We start from the raw sequence: 13241 nt of genomic DNA, 5'->3' as shown, positions 1-13241 counted from the left end.
AATGCTCCAGGCTTCAATCACAAAAAGACAATTAACATTCATTTCCTTCTAGCCCATTTTCCTATACCTTAAAAAAAAAAAACAGCTGAGAACATACTATGCATAAAATTGATATCTGGGTTATTTCTTTCAATATCCTATTATGAGCATATTCCTTGTCGTAAATCAGCCATTTTCGCAGACACATTTGAAACGCTAGGCCTTGCATGATTTTGGTAATGTTCTCCCAGCATTCTCTGCCTGATATTATCTTATATAAACAGTCAGTCATGCAGAACAGGTGTGACACAGCTGACTTCTGCTTTGGTGCAGCCAACTAGACCCAAGTTTGCTAATTTTAGTCACGTCTCCTTCCCCTCATCAGAACACTGATTCAGTGTTCCAGATGAAACCCTAACACATTGAACATCACAACAGTCTAGTTTATAATAAACTTAAATCCTCTTCTGGCCTAAAACTCCTTGCCAAGGCCTGTTATAACTACTGCAACAAATTGATGCTAAGTTGTTTTATATACATATATAAACATTGGTAATTTGGCCACGGACATTCACTTCCTGGATGAATTTTTCATTTTCTCACTTCATTGCCTTAATCTCAGTATGGATTTCCCATCCAGATGCCATAGTCAATGTGTGCCAATAACTAGCATGAGTTGGGCTCAGAAACCGCTTGCTTATATTGTTATCTTGTTTACTTAGTGCCCTTTTACAAAGCTAGTGACAAAAAATGATTAAATATTCTGGGGAGAGGATAAAAGACACAAAGTCAGAGCTTTTGGTTACTGTCAAAAGATCAGAATCAACAGGTGTTTGGATCAGTAAGTCTAATTACTTACTTTTCCTTATTGAAGGGACTCTCTAGCCAGAGAGAATCTACTCTTATTGAAAATCCGCCAAAAACAAAACAAAACAAAAACCTTCTTCAGAAATAAAAGTTTCATCCTTGTTTTGTTATTGGTTCTTTGACCAGGAATGGGTCTTCTCTTAAATATCTCAGGGTTGTTCTTTTTTATTTTTTTAATTAAAGGCCATTTCTCTCATTTGATTTCCCAAAAACATTGAGAACAACAGCTAACATACAGTCAGCCCTCTATATCTGAGCTCCATATCCATGGATTCAACCAACCATAGATGAAAAATATTCAGGAAAAAAACACATTTGTACTGAACACATATAGATTTTTCTTGTCATTAGTCCCTAAACAATACAGTATAACTGTTTATGTGGTATTCACATTGCATTAGGTATAACTAATCTAGAAATTATCTAAAGTATACATGAAGGTGTATGTAAGTTAATGCAAATACTATGCCAGTTTTTAATTTTTTTTTTTTAGACATGGGGTCTCACTATGTTGCCCAGGCTGGCCTTGAACTCTCAGGTGATCCTCCTACTTCAGCCTCCCGAGTAGCTGGGATTATATGCACACACCACCAACCTGTCTTTACTATGCCATTTTGAAATAAGAGGATTTTGGCATCCCAGAGGGGTGGGGGGATGGGGGTTTGGCACCAATCCGCCATGGATACTGAGGGACGACTGTACTTGAAAATGGTAATCAAGTCATCACTTTCAAGCCTAGTTAAATCCAGTGCTTCATCTACTCCACACCTGCACCCACACAGCTGAATGTGTCTGAAGGAAAACACATAATTGTACTGATTAATCTCATTTTAAATTCATGACCACCCATTTCCAAACAAAGCTGACCCCTCCATTTGAACACTTAAATCTAATTCCATCTCTCCTGCTCAAGGATATAACTCCCACAATTGCCCCTTCCTCCTACATGTTTTATTTTCCCATCTGTACTCGACATGCAATATATCTATAATATTTTTAAGGCACTCACAATCCCACTTTCCTGTCCTGGTATGACCCCATTTCCACACTTTGAAACAAATGAATAGACTTGCTCTGTCCAATTTCTCTCTTCCTGTTCTCACTTAAACCCACTCGGAGTATGCTTTTGCCTGATTGCTCCATCAAAACTGCTCCTGCCAAGCTTCCCAGTGATCTCCACAGTGGAAATTCAGATTCCTCATCTTGCTTGACTTAGAAGCCTTTGACATGGTTAAATGTTATTTCCTTCTTGAAGCACTTTCTTCACTTGACTTCCAGGACACCACATGGTCTCAAAAGCTTCCTCTCAGTCTTGGCTGGTTCCTTTACTCCCCAACCTTTTAATGTTGGAAAACTCCCAGGCTCCCTTGCCCTGGAACTTCTCTTTCCTATTATCTGTCTATATCTCTAGCTTCATCCCTCTATCCATCTATCATGATCCCCATTCAAGTCAGAACAGTCTAAGTCTTCCTGGGTTAACAACAACCAACCCCCAGTCCCAGTAGCTTAAAAAAGGTTTCTCACTCATGCTCCCTTTCAGTTGTGGTTTGCCTGGGTGTTCTATCCCATGTTGTCCTTTCTCTGGGACACAGCTCATAGAGCAGCTACCATAAAGAGTACTGCCAGCTGCTGTGACAGAGATAAAAATGTGACATTGTGCATTAATTACTAAAGCTTCCATCCAGAAGTAACATGTATTATTTCCACTTGATTTTAGTTGGACAGAGCAAGTCAGAGGGCCATAATGAGTAGGAAAATACAATTCTAACATAAAACCATATTAGAAGATGAAATGGAAATATCTGGTGAATGACACTAGTGATTACCAAAACTCCCAAATGTATATCTCCTGCCTAGGCTTCTTCCTAAACTCTTTTTTCATGTACCTAACTCTCTGTTCAGCATCTTCACTTAGATATCTAACTAAAACCTCAAACTGGCCAGGCACAGTGGCTCACGCCTGTAATCCCAACACTTTGGGAGACCGAGGCGGGCGGATCACCTGAGGTCTGGAGTTCAAGACCAGCCTGGCCGACATGGTGAAACCTTGTCTCTACTAAAAAATACAAAAGTTAATCCCAGCACTTTGGGAGGCTGAGGCGGTCGGATCACGAGGTCAGGAGAACGAGACCATCCTGGCTAACACTGTGAAACCCCGTCTCTACTAAAAATACAAAAAAATTAGCCGGGCATGGTGGCGGGCACCTGTAGTCCCAGCTACTCGGGAGGCTGAGTCAGGAGAATGGCGTGAACCTGGGAGGCAGAGCTTGCAGTGAGCCGAGATCGCGCCACTGCACTCCAGCCTGGACGACAGAGCGAGACTCCGTCTCAAAAAAAAAATAAAAAAATAAAAAAGTTAGCCAGGCATGGTGGTGTATGCCTGTAGTCCCAGCTATTTTGGAAGCTGAGACAGGAGATCACTTGAACCCGGGAGGCAGAGGTTGCAGTGAGCCGCGATAGTGCCACTGCACTCCAGCCTGAGAAAAAGAGTGAGACTCCATCTCAAAAAAAAAAAAAAAAAAAAAAAAAAACTCCTCAAACTAAACATCTTCAAAACTGAGGTCTAGTCTTCTCCTTACTCCAAACCAAATCTCCTCCTACAGTTGTTTAATCTCAGTTCGTGCCAACTCCATGAACTCCATATGTAAGCCTCGTGAAGGTTTATTCTTGTATCCCCAATGCCAAACAAAATGTGTGGCAAAAAGTAGGTTGAACAAATGACTTGATGAATAAATATTGTGTTTTTGTCTCAGGTCACGCTCTGATTTCTTCACATCTTTAAAAAATGGTAAAGTAGAAACCTTACTTAAAAAGATTCTGACTAATTGAATATAATGATCAATACCGTAGCTCAAGCATACAGGGCCTGTTACTATACCAAATATTGTGTTGAGTTCCTTGCATTCTCTGCCTCCCTTACCCAACAATTAGCCCACAAGTGCTGTACTAGTAGTTCTCTGACATTGTTAGCCTCCTGAGTCCAAGCCTTCACTACCTGCATCCCCTCCCTCTTCATCCCATATGGCCATTCTCTCTCCATATGTGTATACAAGCCTTTTGGGAATCCATTGCATATGTCACATTTTTTAAACAAGTTATCCTGTGATCCCCGTTAAACATTTCTAAGACCATTTACTACAAGGTCAATTTTTCTTTTATAACTTATTATATTTATTTCTGGACTCAGCACATTTTTTCTCATTAAGCATCTCAAGTCATCTCTCCTTACTCATCAGACAAATGCCATACCAGCTGAAGAATTTTGTGTCCTAAAAGCCTAACTTTTTAAAGAGCTATTTGCAAATTATTGTTATTTTCTAGATCTGACTGACATACCAGGTGAGAGAGTTGTCAGCTGTTAGCTGACAGTTGCAAATCCAGGGGCCTTAAGTCAAGACTCCAAATAAGAAACTCAGCAGCCCAAACTAAAGGTACTATTTCCAAATACATGTCAAGGCATTTGCTTCCCTTTTTTAAAATAAGATCAGATTATATATAAAGTCTATTATTCCACAGTATCTCTTTCATAAGGTCTGTTATGGTGATAAAAATCAACAAATACATGTAAAGTGGTTAGAATAGTACAACTCAATTTAGGTATGTGTTGCTATTTTCTTTTCCTTAAGATGACTAAGTATTTAATAGTCTAAGTGGGTACTATATTAGGGTTCTCTAGAGGGACAGAGCTAATGGAATAGACACATATATAACGGGGAGTTTATTAAGTATTAACTCCCATGATCACAAGGTCCCACAACAGGCCATCGGCAGGCTGAGGAGCAAAAAGAACCAGTCCAAGTTCCCAAACTGAAAAACTTGGAGTTCAATGTTTGAGGACAGGAAGAATCCAGAATGGGAGAAAGCTACAGGCTGGGAGGCTAGGCCAGTCTCTTTTCACATTTTTCTGCCTGCTTATATTCTAGCTGTGCTGGCAGCTAATTAGATTTGTGCCCACCCAGATTAAGGGTGGGTCTGCCTTTCTTAGCCCACTGACTCAAATGTTAATCTCCTTTGGCAACACCCTCACAGACACACCCAGGACCAATAATTTAATCCTTGATTGAATCCTTCAATTCAATCAAGGTGACACTCAGTATTAACCATCAAAGTTACACTCTCTTAAATTATAATCCAAAATACAATTTTCATGTGCTGTTGTTATTAACATTTTTAATCTTTGGTGGATTAAAATAGGATTTAAGTAGTTTAAATTCACACTGTAATTGTAACTACACATATGTTTGGAAACCTGGATATATCAATGCAGCATGTGAAACAGGAAAATAATTACGTTCCAAAGACGGTACAGATCCAATAATTCTGTCCTGTTGGAGCACATAACAGAAGAAGAACACAGGGGAGGTAACACTGAGACCTAATTAAAACAACCAAAAGGAACTGCCCAGTTGAGAAGAAGAGACTCAGACGCAGCAGTTTTGGCCGCATAACTGATTGACTAAGCAACCTGAAGCCCGTCGTGAATCAGTGTTTTATTCAGATCTAAATAAAGATGACTGCCCCAAATTTTAGTTACCCCAATGTGAAAACATTCATTTTTCACTGTCAGTCAGTCAGTCAGTCAGAAAATATAAATTCTCTCTTAGCTATGTCTCCAGACACACTCTCAGCCATGGCTGGAGTAAGCTCTGATTTCATCTAGGCTGGGAATGTAACCTACTGCCCTACTTGTTTCCTCACACTGTACCACGGCCATCCCAATACAGGCCTCCAGGAGGCAGTGTCTCTTCATTTTAACCGAGTGCATGACTTCTTCCAGTTCTTGAATATTCTTAACTTCTGTCTTCATTCTCCTAGGAAACCTTTCTAGTCCAAGAAAAATTATTCTGTAACGGTAGCCCTCCCACTGGCCCACCCATCATGGAATAATGCATCATGACTTTGCTAGGTTGGGTGAGTTCGTTCAAAGATCACACGCAGGCCTTTGGTTTCGGGAAAGGGAGAGAAAGGGACCACGATTTTGAAAGTAAAAGGACTGGAATTATTTTGTTGCAGCACTTGAGGGAAGATGTGATTTTTAAAATAGAACTTAAAAACCTAAACAAACAAAAAATTGTTGGCCCTCATATATGTATAGGTTGTCCTAAGGAATGCCTTTATTGCTTTACATAGGACAACCAAAGTTCCTGTTGAGACCTTAGGTTGACCCTTTGTCACTTTTCCCACTGAAGGTTGCTTTTGATGTTCATTCTCACTGATTTTTACCTTCAATCAAGCCCTTGGATATGATGTTAGCCATCGCCACTATCAAATACCCTAGAAGAGTAGATATAACCCTTTTTTGGTCATGAGTGTCTTTGAAGTTCCAATGAGATATATGTGTATTGCTGAACCTACACATATGTACATATCCTTATACTTTGCTAACAATTTCAAGGATCTGCTAGATTTTGTTCAGCAAGGTCTTCTAGGTGAAGAAAAGAGAGAGCCCCTTACAGCTCTCTCACTGCTATCCTAGGTCAATTAGATTAGTCTGGTAATCAAGTGGCTTTTTGTGAACCAGTAACTATTGAAAGCCAAATATCAACAATTCGGGAAAACAGTCTTTGACTACTTTATCTGGAAATACTCTGTAAAGAGATAATTTTTAATTACCACACAGGACTGATGTTTTATTTGTAGTTTGATCACCAGGTAACTGCTTCATTCATGAATTTCATTTACTTTTACTATCATTATCTCGCTTTACATAATAATATTTAACAATTACTGTAATCAGGACACTATTCACACTTTAACCAAGTATCTTTTATGACACTCCTGAGAAAGAGATATCTCTTCTGGATAACCAAGCCAGAGAAGAAGAGTTCAATAGCTTTATTACTATGATAGTGAAAGTTGATGTCAATGCTAAATTGATGACTCTCTATCCTAGGATCATCAAACCACACCTTTCTCCTTTACAAAAGTTAGCAATACTTCCACATTTGCTAATTTCATAAATGATTTAGTAATATCAACTAATACAAAGTATTTGCAAAGCATCTGAAAAAAAATCATGTTCAGACAAAATCTCATCAAGCTTAAAATTTCATGTCCTAAATTTAGAATATTATATTCACACCAACTACCTCCATTTTATCATAAATAGAGTGTCTATCGATGTCACCACTATTGTCATTGTTGCAATTGTCATTCATTGGTTCAAGCTTTAAGATCAGAGTGGCCCCTAGTGGTACATTCTTTTCCTTTTCCCCCTCTTTTGTTCTGCTTCAAATTATCAACACATACACACTGAATACACATTGATTACTCATTATAACAACAACTTTATTAATGAAATGCTTACTACCACCACTTCCCTAAACTTATAGAAACAAATTATTTTGGAATTTGAAATCTCATATTTTGAAAATATGTGACATGAAAATGTTAACAGAACGGAAGCTCATTGGTAATATTTACTGACAATGAAAGTTCTAAACTAGAATATAAAAATGAAACATTTCTTTAAAAATCAAGAAATATAAAAGGCATGCTAATAATATGATTATGGCCATCCCAAGACAATAACTCAAGAATTAACTGTCTGCAAATAATCATCTGTGTAAGCAGTACCCTTGACTTTGAAGTCCTTAAAAATGCAAGCATGAAGACAAGGGAGCTAATCATACTAATTAACTCACTGTGCCTTATAACAAATTAATTTTGAGTAAAGGAACAGGCAACTAGAGGAAAAGGCCAAAATCTCAATTTGTTAATCTGAATAGAACATAAATATTCTCAGAATTTATTTGGTCTTTAGAATAAGAGTAGAACCAGGAGGGTGGGAGCAGTGCTCACTCCACGCTGACAGCCTGGAATTGTTATTTATGACATCGTTTTTCAGTTCTACATTCCAATGGGAGAATTTACCATACTTGGGCAGCAGAACATGACACGTTGACGTAGACTATCCATAATAGGCTCCACCCTCAGAGAACTAATCTAACCTGAAACTTTAACAAGTTCTTCCTATTACTAGGAACAATAGCTTAGCTTCTGTTTAAAATGTGTTCCTGACAGGCAAACTTTGTAGACTAGGTCCTGCTCAGTACTGTCAGCATTCATTTTTAGTCATCAAGTTGTAGGTAAGGGTCTTTGCATACCTGCTACCATTTTACAAAGACTATATCACCATTCTTGACTTTTTCTAATACATGCTGATATTTTGAATGTTTACAAAGTAAAAATATGAAGTAAGAGTCACTCCTTACTCCTAGAGGATCTAGTTCTTGTATCTGCCCATTCCTGTCTCCTCAACTTCTTCTTACACAGGTTTGAGCCTCCAGGTCTTCAAAGGTATTCAGGTGTTACTGGCTGAAAAGCTGTGTTTCACTGATGCTACCACATCTCTCTCCAGCCACCATCCTCAATGTAGCCTTTCTTTCACAAAGTTCTTTAAAGGATATTTTAAATACAGTGTTTTCATGCTCTCACACACACACACCTTAAAATTCCTGTCATAACTAGCCCCTCCCACCCCACATTCATAAATAAAAATAAAATAAAATAAAACCAGGCTTTCCAAACAACTTTTATTCTGAAATCTGTCAAGGCTGACCAATGACCTCACCAAATCCAGTAGCTTTTTCTTAACCCTTAGTCTTCAAGGCCTGTCTGTTCTAGTAGACATTATTGACTACCATCTTCTCAAAATGCTTTCTCCTCTTGGATTCCAGGACACCACATTTCTCTGATTTTCCTCTTCTTTTACAACTCCAGGACATATATCATATATTCTCTGTCTGAGTACTATATGCTTCTCTTATGTGAATGAGTGCAGTATTGACCACAATTATGTATATTTTTTTTTCTTTAAGGAAGAGAAGAGAATACAAGGACAATGGAATGATGAGAGAGAGGGACAACAATGTACTTACTGGCCAATTACACCTTTGTGTGATGTCTGCAAAGCACATCCCATTCTGAGTAGCTAGATATGTGGTTTAAAGGAGAACTTGGAGACTCACAGGACATAGGAGACATCTGGCCTTCTGAGAACAATTGGGTGCATTCTAAATACCTCCTGAGCCCCCAGGAGGCCTACTAACAGATATGACCTTGGGTAGACTACACTGATTCATAGCCTTTTCTAATAACTTATTTGTTTTTAACATTATCATTTACTGTGTCTAAGATTTCTATTCAACAAACTTTTAAGAAAAAAAGTTTTGAACTTGAAACCATAAGGATATGCTCTGACCATTTCTGAAATTATCAGGTGTCAGTCTGACCAAAATTACATGCCCTGAGTATATTCTTAATATTAAAATTACAAATGTTTTATCCTTTATTTAGATGTTCAAATAAGCAGAGGAAGCCACGTTCTCTAAAGGCAATTAGAGGAAGCTTGTTGAAATGATCATTTTGGTTGTTTTCATTCTGTTTTGAAATGCCATTCTGTTATAAAATGTCATTCTGTTCATTTCATTCTCTAACAAACTTCATCCTGTTAGATATCTCAGAATTCAAACTACGAAGAACTTTAGAGTAAATGAGTAAGTTGATTATGAAAACATGATGCTCTGAACAGTACACTGATGGCCTCTGTTCAGAATTGTTTTGTTTCCATTTTGTCTTTTAATAATGAAGGTCAATTAAGCCATAAAATGATAATCCAAAAGAATCCCCTATGGAAGATTCAAGGAAGGCCCAGAAGAGGTGATACTAAAATTGAAAGGGAAGAGCAGCTCTACTGGCCATCTAAAGTAAGTAGGAGACACAGGCAGTAAATATCCTAAATCCACCTATTAGCCTGCATCCTTCCACATTTCTGGTCCTCTTTTAAGATGGTTAATTGATACCACTAACTTCTTAGGGTGTTTTTTTCCCCTTTTTATGTACATATGAATGTATGTATGTATGTATTTTAGAGATGGGTCTTCCTTTGTTGCCCTGGCTGGAGGGCAGTGGCTATTCACAGATGCAGTCATAACACACTATAGTCTCCAACTCCTGGGCTCAAGTGATCCTCCTGCCTCAGCCTCCCAAGTAGCTACGACTATGGTGCATACCACTGTGCCCAGTTAACATCCTGTATTTTGATATACGAGCTTATTTTTTCCACTGTAATAATCTGTATTGTCCTTTGACTTAGAAATTCTGCAGTCTCATTTGGAGAATGGGATATGAGTAGATAATAAAAGTTGGAATTCTTCCTCTTCCACAAATGTATTATGTAATTATAATAATTTCTATCATTTCTGAATGCTTACTCCGTATCAGATACCATGTGAAGCACTTTGTAGACATTATCTCATGTGATCACAACTATTCTGCATGGTAGTATTGCCCTTAATTGATTGACAAGAACCTGTGACTCAAAGAAGGAAAAAAAAAAACTTGCTTATTTCCTAGTAGGCAGATTCAATCAATCAATACAAACTCACCTAGGAAGTAGCTGAGCCAAGATTCCCAATCTGAATTTTTTTTACTCTGAAGGAAGACGCTTTTCCCAACTAAATTAATATTGCTGTTCACCATATTTCTGATGTATAATCACTGGACATTGGAGTAGACACATATTTTTGGAGTAGACCCTAATCCAGATAAGGAACTTTAAATGCTCACCAGCCCAGGCTGTGTATGCCAGTATGTTAGGAACCAGGAGGGAAGTTAGGAATAATAAAAGAAATAACTGGACAAAGAAGCAGCTTATGAGCCCCTTCTGGAATCTCTGCCTGGTTCAGCCCGCCTGCCTCCACTCCTGCCTCCACTATGTCCATCAGGGTGACCCAGAAGTCCTACAAGGTGTCACCTCTCTGCCAGGGGCCTTCAGCAGCCACTCCTACAAGAGTGGGCCCAGTGCCCTTATCAGCTCCTCGAGCTTCTCCCAAGTGGGCAGCAGCAGCTTCCAGCGTGGCCTGGGCGGAGGTTATGGTGGGGCCAGCAGCATGGGAGACATCACGGCCGTCACAGTCAACCAGAGCCTGCTGAGCCCTCTTAACCTGAAGGTGGACCCCAACATCCAGGCAGTGTGCACACAGGAGAAGGAGCAGATCAAGACCCTCAACAACAAGTTTGCTTCCTTCATTGACAAGGTACAGTTCCTGGAGCAGCAGAACAAGATGCTGGAGACCAAGTGGAGCCTCCTGCAGCAGCAGAAGAGGGCTTGGAGCAACATGAACAACATGTTCCAGAGCTACATCAACAACCTGAGGCGGCAGCTGGAGACTGGATCAGGAGAAGCTGAAGCTGGAGGCAGAGCTTGGCATCATGCAGGGGCTGGTGGAGGACTTCAAGAACAAGTACAAGGATGAGATCAATAAGCATATAGAGATGGAGAATGAATTTGTCTTCATCAAGAAGGATGTGGATGAAGCTTATGTGAACAAGTTAGAGCTGGAGTCTGGCCTGGAAGGGCTGACTGATGAGATCAACTTCCTCAGGCAGCTGTATGAAGAGGAGATCCGGAAGCTGCTGTCCCAGATCTGGGACACGTCCGTGGTGCTGTCCATGGACAACAGCCGCTTCCTGAACATGGACAGCATCATCGCGGAGGTCAAGGTGCAGTACGAGGAGGTCACCAAGTGAAGCAGGGCTGAGGCTGAGAGCATGTACCAGATCAAGTATGAGGAGCTGCAGATGCTGGCTGGGAAGCATGGGGATGACCTGCGGCGCACAAAGACTGAGATCTCCGAGATGAACCAGAATATCAGCCAACTCTAGGCTGAGATTGAGGGCCTCAAAGGCCAGAGGGCTTCCCTGGAGGCCGCCATCACAGTTGCTGAACAGCCAGGGAGCTGGCCGTTAAAGATGCCAACACCAAGCTGTCCGAGCTGGAGGATACCCAGCAGCAGGCCAAGCAGGACTTGGAGCGGCAGCTGCGCGAGTACCAGGAGCTGATGAACATCAAGCTGGCCCTAAACATCGAGATCGTCACCTACAGAAACCTGCCGCAGGGCGAGGAGAACCAGCTGGAGTCTGGGATGCAGAACATGAGTATCCATATGAAGACCACCAGCAGCTATGCAGGCGGGCTGAGCTCGGCCTATGGGGACCTCACAACTCCCAGCCTCAGCTACGGCCTGGGCTCCAGTTTTGGCTCTGTGGCAGGCTCCAGCTCCTTCAGCCAAACCAGTTCCACCAGGGTCGTGGTTGTGAAGAAGATCGAGACCCACGATGGGAAGCTGGTGTCGGAGTGCTCTGATGTCCTGCCCAAGTGAACAGCTGCGGCAGCCCCTCCAGCGTACCCCTGGTGCGGCTGCCCCAGAGCCTTGGAGGGAGGCCACTGTGCGCGGAGCACAGGGAACAGGAGACCCACCTGAGGCTCAGCCCTAGCCCTCAGCCCACTGGCGGGGGAGTTTACTGCCTGGGGAACCCCCTTGCCCATGCTTCCAGCTACAAAACAATTCAATTGCTTTGTGTGTGTGTGTGTATGCGCGCGCGTGTGTGTGTGTGTTTTCAAAATAAAACCTCGGCTAGCTCTGCCCAAAAAATAAATAAATAAATAACTGAGGACAAACAGCCTTACTTCTCCCCTTCTATGGATAATGGCCCCCACTGTTTATTATAAGACGTGACTTGCCTTAGTAATCAGAGAAAGCTCAATTGGGAAAGAATGGGAAGCAGTGCTATATTTTGGAGAGACACTTTATCCATATAATTTTCTGTGAAAGCCTATTCCTATAAGCAGGACTTGGAATGTGTTGCTTGCTCTCATAATCATCAAAACCATGAAATAAATACATCTTTTATAAACCCACAGGCCAGATTGGCCTCCGTCTTCAATTCTAGGCACTCCTGCTAATGCCAGTAAAAAGAAGAAAATTAATTCATGCCTTAATTAGACCAAAATTATTATTTCTAAGTGGATCTCTTAAAGTAAATCTCAAATTGATTTGTGGTGTGTGTGTGCGTGTGTGTGTGTGTGTGTGTGTGTATTTTAAAAGCATAATGAGGTCATATTTTCTCAAATGTGCACATTTTGGCACAAGCAAGTCTACCAGAAGTCTTCTGAGAACATAGCTTAGTAGATTATACAATTATTAAAGATTGACCTCTTCTGTTGAGTTTAATGAACCAGAAATTGCATTTTTAACCTTGCCTGATGTGCTGTCTGATGTCAATCGTCTTTTTTAATCTATCTGAAATAGACAACAAATTAAATTGGTCCAAAAACTAATGTATTAGGCCAGAAGAGGGGCAAAAACAGCCATTGGTAATGGAGAAAGACTTCAAGGAAGATTCATTCTGAAGTCATGTTAAGAAGAATGCAATGGCAATGAGAATGACTGATTTACATACACAGTCATGAGAACTATTGGCGGAGGGGAAATCCTGTAGCAGGGCCTTGAAGCCCTTGTAACTTGCATGTAATACAAACATGTACTCAAAGCCTGGTGAAGGCCGCTACACACCAGACACAATCCCAACAGTGTGAAACATATATTCTC

At 40.5% G+C, this 13241-nt stretch overlaps 1 pseudogene; it reads left to right on the top strand.

Annotated features, from left to right (window-relative positions):
- The first annotated feature begins 10521 nt into the window (after positions 1-10521).
- Positions 10522-12011, top strand: LOC115897697 (annotated as a pseudogene).
- Positions 12012-13241: the final 1230 nt, after the last annotated feature.

This window comes from Rhinopithecus roxellana, chromosome 5, assembly GCF_007565055.1.
Source record: "Rhinopithecus roxellana isolate Shanxi Qingling chromosome 5, ASM756505v1, whole genome shotgun sequence".
NCBI lineage: Eukaryota > Metazoa > Chordata > Mammalia > Primates > Cercopithecidae > Rhinopithecus > Rhinopithecus roxellana.
The sequence above is the reverse complement of the archived record's forward strand: the minus strand, read 5'-3'. Positions and strand labels throughout refer to the sequence as shown.